This window comes from Etheostoma spectabile, chromosome 2 (genome assembly GCF_008692095.1).
Source record: "Etheostoma spectabile isolate EspeVRDwgs_2016 chromosome 2, UIUC_Espe_1.0, whole genome shotgun sequence".
Classification (NCBI taxonomy): Eukaryota; Metazoa; Chordata; class Actinopteri; order Perciformes; family Percidae; genus Etheostoma; species Etheostoma spectabile.
This window is the reverse complement of record NC_045734.1, coordinates 11,861,810-11,876,015: the sequence shown is the minus strand read 5'-3', so window position 1 is coordinate 11,876,015 and position 14,206 is coordinate 11,861,810. Positions and strand designations below refer to the sequence as shown.

At 38.9% G+C, this 14,206-nt stretch overlaps 2 long non-coding RNA genes and 1 pseudogene across 2 annotated transcripts in view; 2 read left to right on the top strand and 1 right to left on the bottom strand.

Annotated features, from left to right (window-relative positions):
- Nucleotides 1-1,603: 1,603 nt before the first annotated feature.
- LOC116701634 (beta-galactosidase-like) lies at nt 1,604-9,031 on the top strand (annotated as a pseudogene).
- Nucleotides 9,032-9,382: 351 nt separating this feature from the next.
- The window catches only part of LOC116699834 (uncharacterized), a 16,737-nt gene continuing 11,913 nt past the window's right edge, over nt 9,383-14,206 (bottom strand). The window contains exon 3 of the long non-coding RNA XR_004334520.1: nt 9,383-9,530. This is a non-coding gene — a long non-coding RNA (uncharacterized LOC116699834). The remainder of the gene's footprint in view (nt 9,531-14,206) is intronic.
- On the top strand, nt 10,412-11,359 carry LOC116699815 (uncharacterized). The gene is made up of 3 exons (XR_004334512.1): nt 10,412-10,444; nt 11,014-11,059; nt 11,229-11,359. It is a non-coding gene; the product is annotated as an uncharacterized LOC116699815 (long non-coding RNA).

The following is a 14,206-nucleotide window of genomic DNA, read 5'->3' as shown; positions in this document are numbered from 1 at the left end:
AGGTCAGTGGCCTGTGTGTAAACGTTGGTGGACCGTTCTCCTTATTACGTCCATGGGCGTGACAAGCTACAGGTTCTGAGATCCGGACGTCATCTTTTTGGCTTTTTTTGGGATTCCCGTCCTTTTCAGCGGCAGTTTCAAAATGTGGGTTTGACGAGGAAAGGCATGTCAATGGGATTTAAAAGCTTTTATGTAGTCCTATTTACCCACTGAACTGTCGTTATTCACCTATGACAAGTAAAATCGGTTTTGCATTCTATAACCCCTTTAAGTATGACAGTGGCTCTCAAAGTGCTTTACATGCGACCTTGCTGATTTTAATTACACAACACTGTGATGATCAGTGATCTGCTCAGATTTTAGTCTCCTGACTTCTAAACGTCACTATCAGCCCACAACATGTCTTCTGCGAGAATAATCTTTAAATCAGAACATAGCATTAATCCTCCGATTCAAAACAATTAAAAGTTATATAAAAGCAAATAAACCAATCAGGTGTTAAATCAGCTGAAGACCTGCGTTTTCCCAAGCATGCGCTGTTTCCGCCTGGCTCTTGCAGTCGTGAAAAGCAACTGCGCCGCCTGCGTCTCAGAACTGCGGCCGCCTTGCTCTCGTGAGATTTCCGTTGCCCACGTTGCATGACGTCAGAGCAAGTCGGGATCAAGTCGACACCAATCAACCGGCATGCAACGGCGCCGATTGCCAGTGATCAATTTTTTTTTTTTTTTTTTTTTTTTTTAATTCAAATAAAATATACAAACAAACAGGCAGTAGAATAATCAAACCAATTTCAAAAAACAACATTTGCCTCGGGTCGACACAGTCGAAACATAAAGCTATATATACAGAAAAAATAAATTGAAAAAAATAATAATGACAACAAATAAATAAGGGGGCTAATCTCAAATTAAATCAAAAGTTTCAAGTAGATAAACCAACCAAGGGCTTTTCCAACCTTAACCATTTTCAGAGATTTATACAAAAGGTTTAGCTCATTCTTCCAGTGACACAAGGGGGTTTGGTCTTAAATATCTGCATTTATGTATAAATGTTTCCCTAAAAGTAACAAGTTGTTGAGAACGAAGTCTACCTTCTTGTCTTCAACAAAAACACCGAACTTAATATTCTCACAGTCGAAGAGGTATCACAAATCCCCGTGTCTGGAACCAGCTCTGCAGATCTTTTCCAAGGGTTGCACTGACTCACACAGAAGAAAAAAACGGTTTCTAATTCTCAATTTCCTTTTCACAAAAAACACAGTTATTTGTATCAAAATTGTATCTTATTCTTAAGAATTCGTTTGTAGGGTAATTCCATTTAAAATCTTAAGTTGACCTCTGTCACCTTTGGAAAGTGGGAATGAGATATACCTTTTCCTTATTTCCTAACCGCCAGTGATCTATTCTGGCACCTGGCTCATCTCGAACGAGCCTACTGCTGCCACCTACTGATTACAACACGCGTTTTTTACACCACCATAGCAAGTACAGCATCACGTGATTTTACTTCCGCATCTCATGCTGCCTCACTCATTTAAAATAGCACTGCGTACTCGGAAGTAAGAAGTGTAGTGGATGGTTGAGTAACCTACACCTCCATGAAAAGGTGCATTTATTTCAATGGTGCTCTTACACCGGACAGCACGCTTCGTGTGAGGACTAATCATGTCTCTGCTCAGATTTGGAAGCATACTGCTGCTGCTGCTGTTTTGGACAAACAGTAAGTCCCCTCTGAGTTTTTTAAAGGTTTTATATCTCATTTCTCGGAATTAAAGGAGCTATACCTGCAGCCTCATTCAATAACATTAAACTGATCAAAACATGTCGATTTTTCAAAACATACTGGAACTTGCTGTCATATTTGATTACAGACTTACACTACACAACAATCTTAATGGGAGTTATTATGCTTATTGATAGTGCCAAGGCATAGACATCAGTTTTTGTGGTGAGAACAAATATGTTTGTTTTTTAATCCAGAAATAAAGTCAGTATTGTGTGTCTGTCTGTCTTATATACTATATCACTAAAACACTTTCCACACGAAAATATATTTAAATATGTTGACTGCGGTTAACATATTTAGTGCTGTATTTAAATACATATTCAATGTATGTTATCACACCTTTAGTGTACAGTCAAGGTCAGGTTACCATGTCTAATGACACATCCTTAAGTCAGCACTGGACATAAAAACCATGAAACTTTAACCTCATCATGTAAACGACATAAACTGATTTATGATGAACATTCATGAGCCATATTATGGTATTGGGTCTGCAGCTGGGGCGCCTCGTTCTTCAGCGTGGATTACCAGAACGACTGCTTTCGGAGAGATGGGCAAGAGTTTCGTTACATATCAGGAAGCATCCATTACAGCCGGATCCCCAGAGTCTACTGGAAGGATCGACTGCTCAAGATGACATGGCAGGCCTGAATGCCATCCAGACGTAGTGTACCGTAACGCTCTCTTTAAGCTTTACCCAGACATTGGTTTGTTGTTTAAATTGCAGAATGTTGTTGGGACTGTGCTGTTGTTTCAACTAACTTCAACACAAAAAACTAATCAAGGAAGATCTTGCATGTCATAGACATTTAAAGTGTCACCTGGATATTTCAGATTTCACAAATGGCAAATCTTTGATAGTTTTATCTCATTAGTTGTTTTTAAATGTATGTATATATTAGACACATACAGTAGAGAGACTTATTGTCTACGGTATATAGAATTAAATGCAATTTTTACCCAAATCGCAAAATATTGACTAGTGCAAATTCCAAATCACAGGGAACGCAATATTTGTAAAGGTCAAATATGTGTCAACCAATCTGAATTTTGATACTGCGGTGCTGCAGAGACGTTCTGGCCTACAATCCCATTGTACAGATAATAAATAAAAATATCTTTTGTTTGGTAAAGATCCTCACAAAAATCCCATTTAAATTTTAAATGTAATATTTTTCAATAAAAAAAACAAGAATAATATAAAGAATAATGTATAAAGGAATGCAGTTGTGTAAATGTACAGCATGTACCCGGGGACTTCCGGTAAAGCATATTATATAAAAGAACCATCCTGATATCATGTGTATATTGCTAACCACAACCCAAAATAACTTAAGTGTGTGTGTTGGAATTATATTCACACTTTTTTTATGTTGAAGTACATTCCCTGGAACACCACGAGTCCTCCAGGCCGGTACACATTTTGGTGGAGATAGAGATGTGATATTTCCTTAAGCTGGCCCAAGACATTGGTTTAGTGGTGATCCTTCGGCCTGACCCTACATATGTGCAGAGTGGGACATGGTAGTGCGGTGTGTCATTATATGTACATATTTTGATTTTGATAGAGTTTCAGAGACATTTTAAAAAGAAGAATTGCAACGTTTTAACTCTTGAGTATTCTCATCTCAGTGCTACTTTTATGCTTTTTTATTTCACACACATTTCAGGAATATTGTTGTTTTTTTACACCACATTTATCTGACGCTATAGTTAGTTGTTACTTTGGAGATCAAGATTATACAAACAACCATCTGATCAATTTATAAAATGTGATTGCATTTAAAGACTGACCACCCATCAGTATATAACTAGTCATATATTCCCACCAGATTACTGTATACATGGAAGTTTGGTGTTTGTTTTCTAGTGTGAGAACTGGAATCTATTGTAACTGACGGGATTTTAACCACGTCATTGTTTTTCATAGGACCAACTAGAAGGTTTTTAAAGCCACCTTTGAAGTGTACAAAGGGGATATCTCAAAACATGGAATTGTAATGCGTATAGCTTTGAAGTTAATTTGAACTTGAACTTCCATTTAAAGTTTTCCAAAAACCTTCTTGCATTACATTGTTATGTGTGTATTCAGGGGGGGCTGCCTGCCTGGCTTCTCAACAAGAAAGACATTGTGCTGCGGTCCTCAATTCAGTAAGAAAAAACGAGATGAAGGAAGGTGAACCTGTTCCAAGGCATACCCTACCCTACCTCACAATGTTATTGTTCAAAAGTTTTGACTTAGTATTTCTGGCGCTATTTTAAACATATGACATTTTTGTTGTTGTTGCGTCATGGCTTCCCAGCCCTATTATGGAATTTACACCCTGATTAAAGGTCACCTGTCTTTTGGATTGAAATTGTAACAAACATAAGTTAATTTTAAATGGGGTTATGTGCTAGATAAGAAATGTGCGATAAACATATTCTGTCAGATCTTTCATTTAGAAAAAGAATAACTCCTAGGGGAATTCTACGGGGGATCTTTATTTTCCTGGTGTTAACTGGAAAAGAGCTGTTGTGTTACCTAGTAATACTGAATTACAAAAAAGTTAGTTGGTTCAAATCCAAAAAATCTTGATAAAATATACCCTGTAACCGTTAATGTAGCCAAATATGCAAACAGAAGTATGCTTGTTACTTCTGTGGTGATACGGATGAACACACTATCACATCTATATTTGAATGTGAGAAAACTAAAAGATTTCTCTCAGGGACTTAAACAGTCCACCTTTTGATTCACCTTACTCTCTTGGCATAAAGATTTTCTTTTTTATTTGATATCCTGATAATAGCACTTTAGAAATATAGTTAATTTTTTGTTGTTGCAAGCTAAGTTTTTTTTTAATTCAAACAGAATGGCAGAAGGGAAACCTTCCTTCTAGGTATTAGAAGGTATAGATTTGCTCCTTAAATCACTTTGATTTTAAAATGAGCAAAAATTATCGGCTTATGTGTCTCCTCTCAACAGTCTGGAAATCTTAAAAAAGTTTTCCTCTTTATTTGTATTGTCTTAGGCTGATACAGCTAGCTAGCAAGCTAGCTAAAAACACAAAAAAAATACCAGACATTTCGGCACAACGCATATACCCACAACACAAATACACACACTACAACACAATACACACTACAACACATATACACACACTCTACACACAACTACACACCCTGCAACACAAATACACCACTACAACACATATACACACACCCTACACCACAACTACACACCCTGCAACACAAATACACCACTACAACATATACACACTACAACACATATACGTCGCATAAAGACATTTGCACCATAACTGAACACTCAGTATAATATTATTATTTATATCTATTATTATTTATATTATAGTGTTGTTTATATTGTATCGCATTATTATCTGTTATTTTATTATAGTATAATTATTCATATAATATTAAATTATTAGAGATTATTATTTTGATATTATTGTATTACTTTTCATATCAATTAATTATTAAAAGTGGACACTTTAACTACTAACAATACACAAACAAGCCAAACCCATGACCTCTTTGGGCGTAGGTAATAATAAATAAGTCACTTGTATGCCGCATACAACATACAGTGAGTAATACACTGTACTTTGTGTATTTCAGACTACATCGCAGCAGTAGATAGTGGATGGGGAAGTTACTGCGATGATGGAAGCCTTACCTCTCCAGAACGGTGGTCCTATCATCACTGTCAGGTGAGTCCTGGACTGATTCTGCAGGTCTGTGTCTGTTGTGCATTACATATCATTACAGTACTTTATTCAGTAAGTTAATAACATCCCCTTGTGCTGTTGCCTGTGTTTGGTAGGTGGAGAATGAATATCAGTTATTTTGCCTGTGACTACAACTACATGCGCCACCTGAGCAAACTGTTCCGGTCTCACCTGGGCAAGGAGGTGGTGCTTTTCACCACAGATGGCGCTGGGTCAACTACCTCAAGTGTGGCTCCAATACAGGTCTCTACGCCACTGTGGACTTTGGCCATGTAGTGTCAGGTGTCTAGTCATGCAATGTTATAGCAAATTTTGATTGCTGGTTAAGGTTTGGTTTATGTATTGTAAGGTAACTTGTGATCAGACATAAGATGACATTTTACCGTAGTTGCAATATAAGTGGTCAGCTTCTGTTTTTCCTCACATGACTTAGTCAGAAGTCATGAGGAAGTTGCACAAATGCATGTGAGCTTATCTTTGTGTTTTGATGCTGTTAGGTGGAAATGTACCCGCTGCCTTTGCTGCACAGAGACACGCTGAACCTCATGGACCTTTGGCAAGTATTTCCCTCAAACGGTTTGTGATTTTTGAACCACACTTTATGTTTCTCTCAGACGCTCATAGGTTTTCCCTTTGTTACAGGTGAACTCTGAATTTTACCTGGCTGGTTGGACCACTGGGGGTCAGTCACTCTGTCGTGTCATCCGCCAAAGTGGCGAAGTCCCTCAATGAGATGCTGGCCATGGGCCGCAACGTCAACCTGTGAGTCTACAGATTTCTATGACAGCTTTAGACCAGTAATGCACTGAAAGCTGATCACTGATGCTGGAAATGTAAACAAGGTGCTTTGATGGTGAAAACAAATTGTTTGGTTAGTATGTCACGAATGTACATCTGCGAATACCTCTCTCTTGAACAGAGGTAAATAACTTTCTAACTAGTTTAAGTTGTTATAATCTACGTGTGCTTCATTTTGTCTACATTTCAGTTTATTTCGTTCCTCCCAGGTACATGTCATAGGAGAACAAACTTTGGATACTGGAATGTATTGCACTTCAACAGACTTGCAGCAGACCACTTCTTGTGTGTTGCAAAATTGATTGCCTTTAGAAGAACTCCCCCTCTGATTGCCTCCTGATATATCAGGTGCCAACACAGCCATACAGCTCACAGCCCACACAGCTACTGACTACGACGCCCCCTCACGGAAGCAGCGACCTCACAAGAAGTACGTTTGCTATTCGAGAGGTGATTCAATGTAAGCGTGCTGGCCCACTAGTTTTGCTTTTAATATCACTTCAGCTGTCCTGTCCAATGTATAGGCGTTATTATGTGCAAAACCACAAGTATTACATTCATATTTTTACCTTATGTACAGTAAGTATATTTCACCTGAAAGAACGTTGTATCCTTTCAAAACAGTACCATAAGATACCAAGGACCAATACCACCACAACTCCAAAGTATGCATATGGACTTGTGGGATGAAAAAGTATGGACTCAGTGGACCCGTGTTTCTAGGAACTCACCAATAAGTTTTTTGTCACGTGATTTAAAACGTGAAGTACTAAAAATCAAATCTCTGCCGCCACAGCTCCAGACGATACAGATGCCTTAGAAACACCTGTCTTTTTTCTGGTCCCGTCAAAAGCTGTATCTCAACCTTCATTGAACTGACCAGGTATCCTTTTTTTCTATTTAATGGAGTAAAGTTTTCATGTTCATCAGCATATTTTGTTAAATTGTATGATTGTTTTTATTTGTTTATGAGTGTCTCTTTCCTATTGTCCTGTAGGCCTTTGGTTTATGTGCTCTACAGGACTTCACTGCCCGTTACACTGCCAGCACACAACTCCTCTGTATCTCCTCTGACGGGTCCATACAGAGCCTATGTGTCAGTGGATGGGGTGAGTCTAGTGTTTTCTTATCATATTACATGCAATGTTTTTTGTTGGCGTTTATTCCCAGATAGCTGAACATACGCTGGAGTCAAAAAACTTTATTGGTACTAAATATGTCTTCAGCAACCGTCAGTATTGTACAATTTTAGATTAGCACATTCTTGGACGGCCTCCTGTGTTTAGACAACATGTAAGATTAGAGAACTTAAGCTCTTTTTTGTAGATTTGTTCATATTTTTTTTATTTTAAGATAGTTTGATTGTCTACTCTGCACTGCAACTTTGGTAGTATATCTACACTAGTATAACTTTTTTAGATTATAAATATTGCTTCTAAAAAAGTTAGCAAACTGATTTTTTCTGATATAACTTGCTGGTTTCTCCTCTAGTGGCTGTGGGGTATTTTTGAAAGGACCCAAGCCATAACTGTCAAAGTGACTGGTAAAGCTGGCAGTCAGGTGGACATACTGGTGGAGAATAGGGCCGAATCAACTACGAAAAGACATCAACGACATTAAGTTATTTTTTTTGTTCCAGCTACCTCTTAAAGTTACGTGTGCTTTGACATAGGCTACAGGTGTCACAGCTTCACTAGGTTTCAATTTTAGATTGTTACAAGCCTAAAAACAGTTTAGTTTTAATCAGATTTAATTGCAACCAATATATTTTACATTTCAATTAAAAAGAATTTTGAAATAAAACGTTACATTTCCAACAGCTAGGATGTCAGTGTGATTCTCTTCTCTTTCTGTCTGGTTTCTTTGCTGCACAGGGCCTAGTGTCCACTTTGACTCTGGGGAAAGATTGCTAACCGCTGGCACCATGTACAGCCTCAGTATCGATGAGGCGGTCAGCCAGGGCCTTCTCGTGAACCAAACCAACAGACCCACCTCAGCCTGCTGCTCTCTCTCCTTCCAGCCTTCTACGAGGGAAGCTTCATCATTCCTGGTGGCATCTCCACCCCTCCCCCAGGACACCTACATCCAACTGCCCAAATGGAGGAAGGTATTTGCCCCTACAAGACATTTAGTTAGAACTAAATCCATTTTCAACATTTTACCACACAATAATGACAGGTAAGACACATGTTTAGAGTTTAACTAGATGGAAAACACAATGATCATAATTGAAAATATCAGCCTGATTTCATTCCAATTTTTAGATAAAACAAATAGGAATATTAAAAAAGATATAAGAATATTAGAAATAATATAGCCCTACTCTAAATGTGTGTAAAACATAAAGTTAATAATGGATCATTTCAAATATTCCCTACCATGGCCACAATAGATATCTTGAGGTTTTTAAAGCATTGGTTTGTTGTTTTGTAATTTTTTTCTTTTTTTTTTCTTTTCAGGGGCAAGTTTTGGATAATGGCTTCAATTTGGGACGTACCTGGGCCACCCGAGACCGCAGGTGACCACTTTTTTGTTCCTGCCAACATCCTCAGCACAGCTGCACCCAACAATGTGACTGTTCTGGAGCTGGAAGAGGCTCCCTGCAGCTCAGGGCCATGTAGTGTTAATTTACTGCCACCTCCCATCCTGAATGCAACAGTCCAGTTCAACGACAACAGCACCAGCATAGGCAGGATATGAGACAGTGGACCCTGTAACTGGCACAGTAAAAGCCAATGACTAAATATACTTGTACCAATATGGATTTTACAGCGCACATACACACGATTAATGCCAACAGCACATTAACTAAGACATTCACCTGCATCTTAAACCAAAGGCACAAATAAATTAAATCTATGACCAGAAAGACAGAACTTTAATGCTGTTGTTTTGCACTTGCTTTTGGAGTACTTATTATCCTATAATAAATGAAGGAAATAACATCACTTAAAATATATTATGATTGCTTATTTCTTATGACGTCTTTAAAGTGAGAGTTAGGCTGTTTCTTCCAGTTTTTCAGTAGGACTTTTGGGGCTCTGTTATTGACATGAATGACTGTGCCGATCGACTATGCACAAGAATGCAAAGTTCATAACAGTGACTTCACGCAGCAACCCTGGCTTAGGGGTTCCTGGGCCTGGTGGCTCATTTGGTCATCCACCCATAGCACAGGAGACTCTTACTAAAGATGATTTGTTTGTGATAATAATGCTGCACAATCATTGGGATAATAATGCTGCACAACATAAATCAATTTGCACTACTCATTTGTCTGATTGACTAACTCAAATCAGCACTTGTGTTAGCTCGATGTATGCTGGATTTTAAAAACTGTGAATGATGGTTAATTTGGTACACAACAGGGATTGAATGTGTCTTTTTTATAAAAAAGTGAAGATTGTGTTTTTTAGCCAAATATTGTATTTTACCATCATATCACACTGTGGGCATATCTACCTATTGATCTCTGCATACGATTTTTATTCAAAGCCTTTTTTTGTCTCTTCACAAATGCAATACTGCCCTAAAGCACTGCCAAAACATCACAGCAGCCTGTGTTTGTTTTATTTGTGAAAAACACATCTGGGAAATACTATATGTATTATCATCCAACTACATGTACATTGTGGACTGCTTATATGTACTTATATTAACTTTAAAATGATTCCCATTATATTCTAAACCTTGATATTACTCCAGTGACCCTTTCTTGTGTGACCACACTTTTTTTTCCCAAACAGAATATAAACAAGGCTTTAAGATAAGACCCCTATTACTGATCAAATAGGGCGCTGAACAGGACTTACTGATTACTGTTAAAATTGTATCACAAAGACAATACTGATCCTAGTAGTAGTATATAGTAGTAGTAGTAGTAGTAGTAGAGTAGTAATAGTAGTAAAGTACCGGCAGATTGTCTTACTTCTTTCAAATTTCTTTTGAACAAGGTTTGACATCTTGTCCCCACTCCAAGCACATGTGGCGCTAGTGCTCATAACCACCGTCAAAAATCAAGGAAGAAGAAAACCTATCAACGTGAAGAAGAGGGCGAGGCCTGCTTGAAATCCACGAGCAAAAGAACACCACGTTAGCGTTAATATTGACAAGTTTTGTCCATCGATGAGGTAAACACGACCAATTAAATCTTTACGTTAATTGAATGTCTCGATACGTAAGCAGCCGGCGGTAACTAGATAAGTACCTTGCAAGCTAGCAAAAGTTAGTAATATGCTAACCTAGTTGTACATTTTTTATTATTAGCTGTATGAAACAGTTAATTAGCTGCAACGTCCTTAACAAGCTAACAACACCTTACTTTGTGCCATTTGTAGCTTAGATAACAGTTCGGTTACAGCAACTAGCTATGTAAACGGATATAATAGAAGCTTGTCCACTTTTAAAATCATTGCTGAAGACTTTTTATTTGAATAGCGTTTGCTCAGGGAGTCGCCTTGATGATGTTGTATTCATTTTCTTATTATTTGTATTTACTGTGTCTTCTATTGTATCTGTTTCGTTTCATTTCATTTTATTTTTTGTGCTTTTTTACTGTAAAGTACTTTGGTAGCCCGGCCTTGGAAATGTGCTATATAAAAATATGACATGGACAATATGACATTGACATAATACGGCACTTGCACTCCAAACATTAGCTAGCTAAACATTAACCTGTGTATCTTTGCTTCTTCGGCAGGTTGTGAACGCCTCTGTGTTTGGGACATTTGCTCAAGATGCGCACAGTAATATGATTAAATAGAGTTTTCATGTTGAGATATTCTGACACTGCATACTACCTGACAATAGTTAACAGACATGCCGTGGTGCCTAACACCAGCGGAATATAATTTTTAGACGTCACAGAGTGAATGCCAAACGGCATTCTTCACTTCTTTTTTTTATTATCATCAGAGAACAGTTCCTTCTTGTAAACACAGCCTCAAATCAAGCTGTCTTCATTTAGACCATGTGTGCAATCGCTATGCCACAGCTCGTGCATCGGCTCGGTGCTGAGCCTGCTGGCGTACAGTCTATCTCATCTGTGGCTGTGGGAAACGCAGCACTGGTACCTCTACACTGTCCACCAGTCAACGGAGGGGGTCACGCCCTCCGACTCAGAGAGGATTTCACAATGGACGAGTTTTTATGATAATACATACAGTGAAACCATGTGTCCGACCTGAACGCACCCAGGGACTGGGTGGTGGATGTGCATACGGGTCCCCAGCCAGTCCACTGGTTCAAAGAGCCGTTATGTTCCCCGTCGTTCAAATATACATCGCTACGCTTTCACAACTCTTCCTCCACTCACACACTAAATGTTTCTGTAGATCCCCCTCATTGATTTCTCATGTTATGGAGGCAGGCCTTGCCTTAGCTTGATTTATTTAAATTGTAGTTACTTTTAAGAGAATATGTCTGGGCTAAATTATAGGCAATGTGTTACAAAGATTAATTAGTTGTTTTCATTACTAAAAGGTGGAAGCAAACAACTTATATCCAGATTCTCAGATTAAGCAGATGATATTTAAAACAGTACAGGAAAACAACTACTTGAGTGTGAATTTAAAAAAAAAAAGTGTAATCCCGTTGCCATCCCTGACCTCTTAGTCAATATTTTCATAAAACAAACCTTAGCCACGATTTTCAGCAATTACAACCACTGATAAACAAGGGGATATCTAGCTCAGTATAAATGACGGGAATACCCTCTTTCTATTGTCTCTTTTGTGTACTGTATGTCCTCATGCTGCCCAACCCTACATCACACTGTGTGTTGGTAATGTGACAGCTCCTGTTGATTGTTGCTCTCTTCGACGTTAGATTCCGAGATGGAGACGCAGTGGGTGAGCTTCACTTGCTCAGCCATTTTAGTCCAAAGTACAATACCTGCATCCAAAACAACGAAGAGGATCTGCTGGAACATGTGAGTCTCCCTGTTCTCCCTTGTTCTGCTAGATTACTCAAGGTTTGTGTTTAAGATTTTTTTTTTATCCTGGCCATTCCTTCCATTTTAACAGTGTTTTCACCGTCATAAAGACCACTATTTGTGAACTGATGTTTAGCGCATAGCGAAATGTGAACAAGCATCTGTGAGCCACCCCTTTGTTGTTGTACTGCCGTTTTTGAAGCCTAGACTTTATGCATACGAGTTGTGATTATTTTTGCACGACAGTTGGCCGCTGAGGTGGATGACAAAGCCATTGGTTTTAGGGTTGCCATGGTTGCTAAGCTCAACTAAATGCTAAAGAGGAAAATTTTGCCGATTTCAACCATTTAGCAAGACGTCTATGCAAGTTTTACCAGCGTTACCTCCGGTACTTGTGCGCGTGTCTCTGCTTGTATGCAGAACAGAAACTTGGTCAAATCCCTGAAAGTTACTCTCTAAGGATAAATAGGGCTTTCTAGGTGCTCAAATGTCCCAAGTACCCTTTCTGATGATTTGCAACTGTTTTCTCCTCCGATCCTGTCCCACGGGGCACCTGCATCGTTGCAAATAAGATAATGTTTTTGTAGTATGTAAGTCATTTTTTGTTAATGTTCTCTGTTTTCAGACTTGTGAGTGCCAGTTTCTCCTACCCTTGGTGTCTCTGTTTTGGTGTTCCCTCGTTGGCCTGTTGGGGTCTTTGCCTGCTTGCCGCAGCTTCAACCCCCACCTTGGTGTGGGAGTGCCCATCTACTCGCAGGTGAGAGAAATGCCTGCTATATCCCCACATTACCGCCGTGGACTATGGCACACATTGGCATAACATCTGCTGATTTTCTAAAGGGACTTGAGATTTAAGTTTGGGGGGTGTTCATGGGTGGTGGAGAGTACTGTTCAATGCGACTCCTGTAGTCGGAAAACAATGTATATTGCCTTTTGACCGGGTGAACTTGCCACAGATGTTGTTTAGAGGAGGCAGACCAGACCGATCGCTGCGCTGTGCTCTTCTTTACCATACTTGAAGACAATCTACTGACTGATTAAAATACCTTTCTCCTGTAACTCTCCAACATAATATAATGCAACTCAATTGCGACTATTTTGTTATCATATAAGCCACACCACACTACATCGCAAAGTGCTGCATAATTTGACATTTGTGAATTGAATTCCAGTAGCACGACACTAAGTAGTCAAGGTACGTGGCGGGATGTGCCGTGGATGGAACAAATGTAAGAATAATACAAGGGTGTCCTGACTCACTTGACATGATGACGCTTGGTGTGACCTTTCGAGACAAACAATTCCGTGGATGTTGTAGGCCATCGTTAGCCGCCCGCACCTTTTTGTGCCTAATCGTGTCCAGCTGGTGCTTCTCAAAACTTAAAACGCCTTCCTCAGCCTTGTGGTGCTGCCTGTGTTCTTCTTCTTTTAGTGTGAGTGTCTGCTCATAACATCACCACCTGATTGTGGACTATTTTAACCGTTTTTACTTCTCAGATGCATAAACCCCCCTCTTTAATCCTTTCTTTTGGGGGCTTTGAATAAATTACAGTAACTAACCATAATGCTCAATCATCCATCTAATCTATATCAGACAGATCTTGAGTCCTGTGTTCTCATTTTTACTTAATGAGTAACTTATTACCCTAATAATAAGGTCTAAACAATTGCCTCACTCAATTAAATACATGTCGCATAATTGCCATTTCACCTAAGGTAATTTGAGCCACTAAAACTGTAATAACAATTCTTCGCACGGTAGAAGGGGTGGCCTTTATTTCTTTATTTATGGCTGTGCTATATTGCGCTGTACAACCAATCATGATGAGACCAGTTCCTAATGGAGCTAGCGTTAGGTCAATTAGATGTCCGACTGAGAACGCGACGGACATGGCTGCAGTTTAAGGAGATCCCAGGGAACTTTTCCCCCAAAGACAGTTTTCAAAACTTCGGACAATTT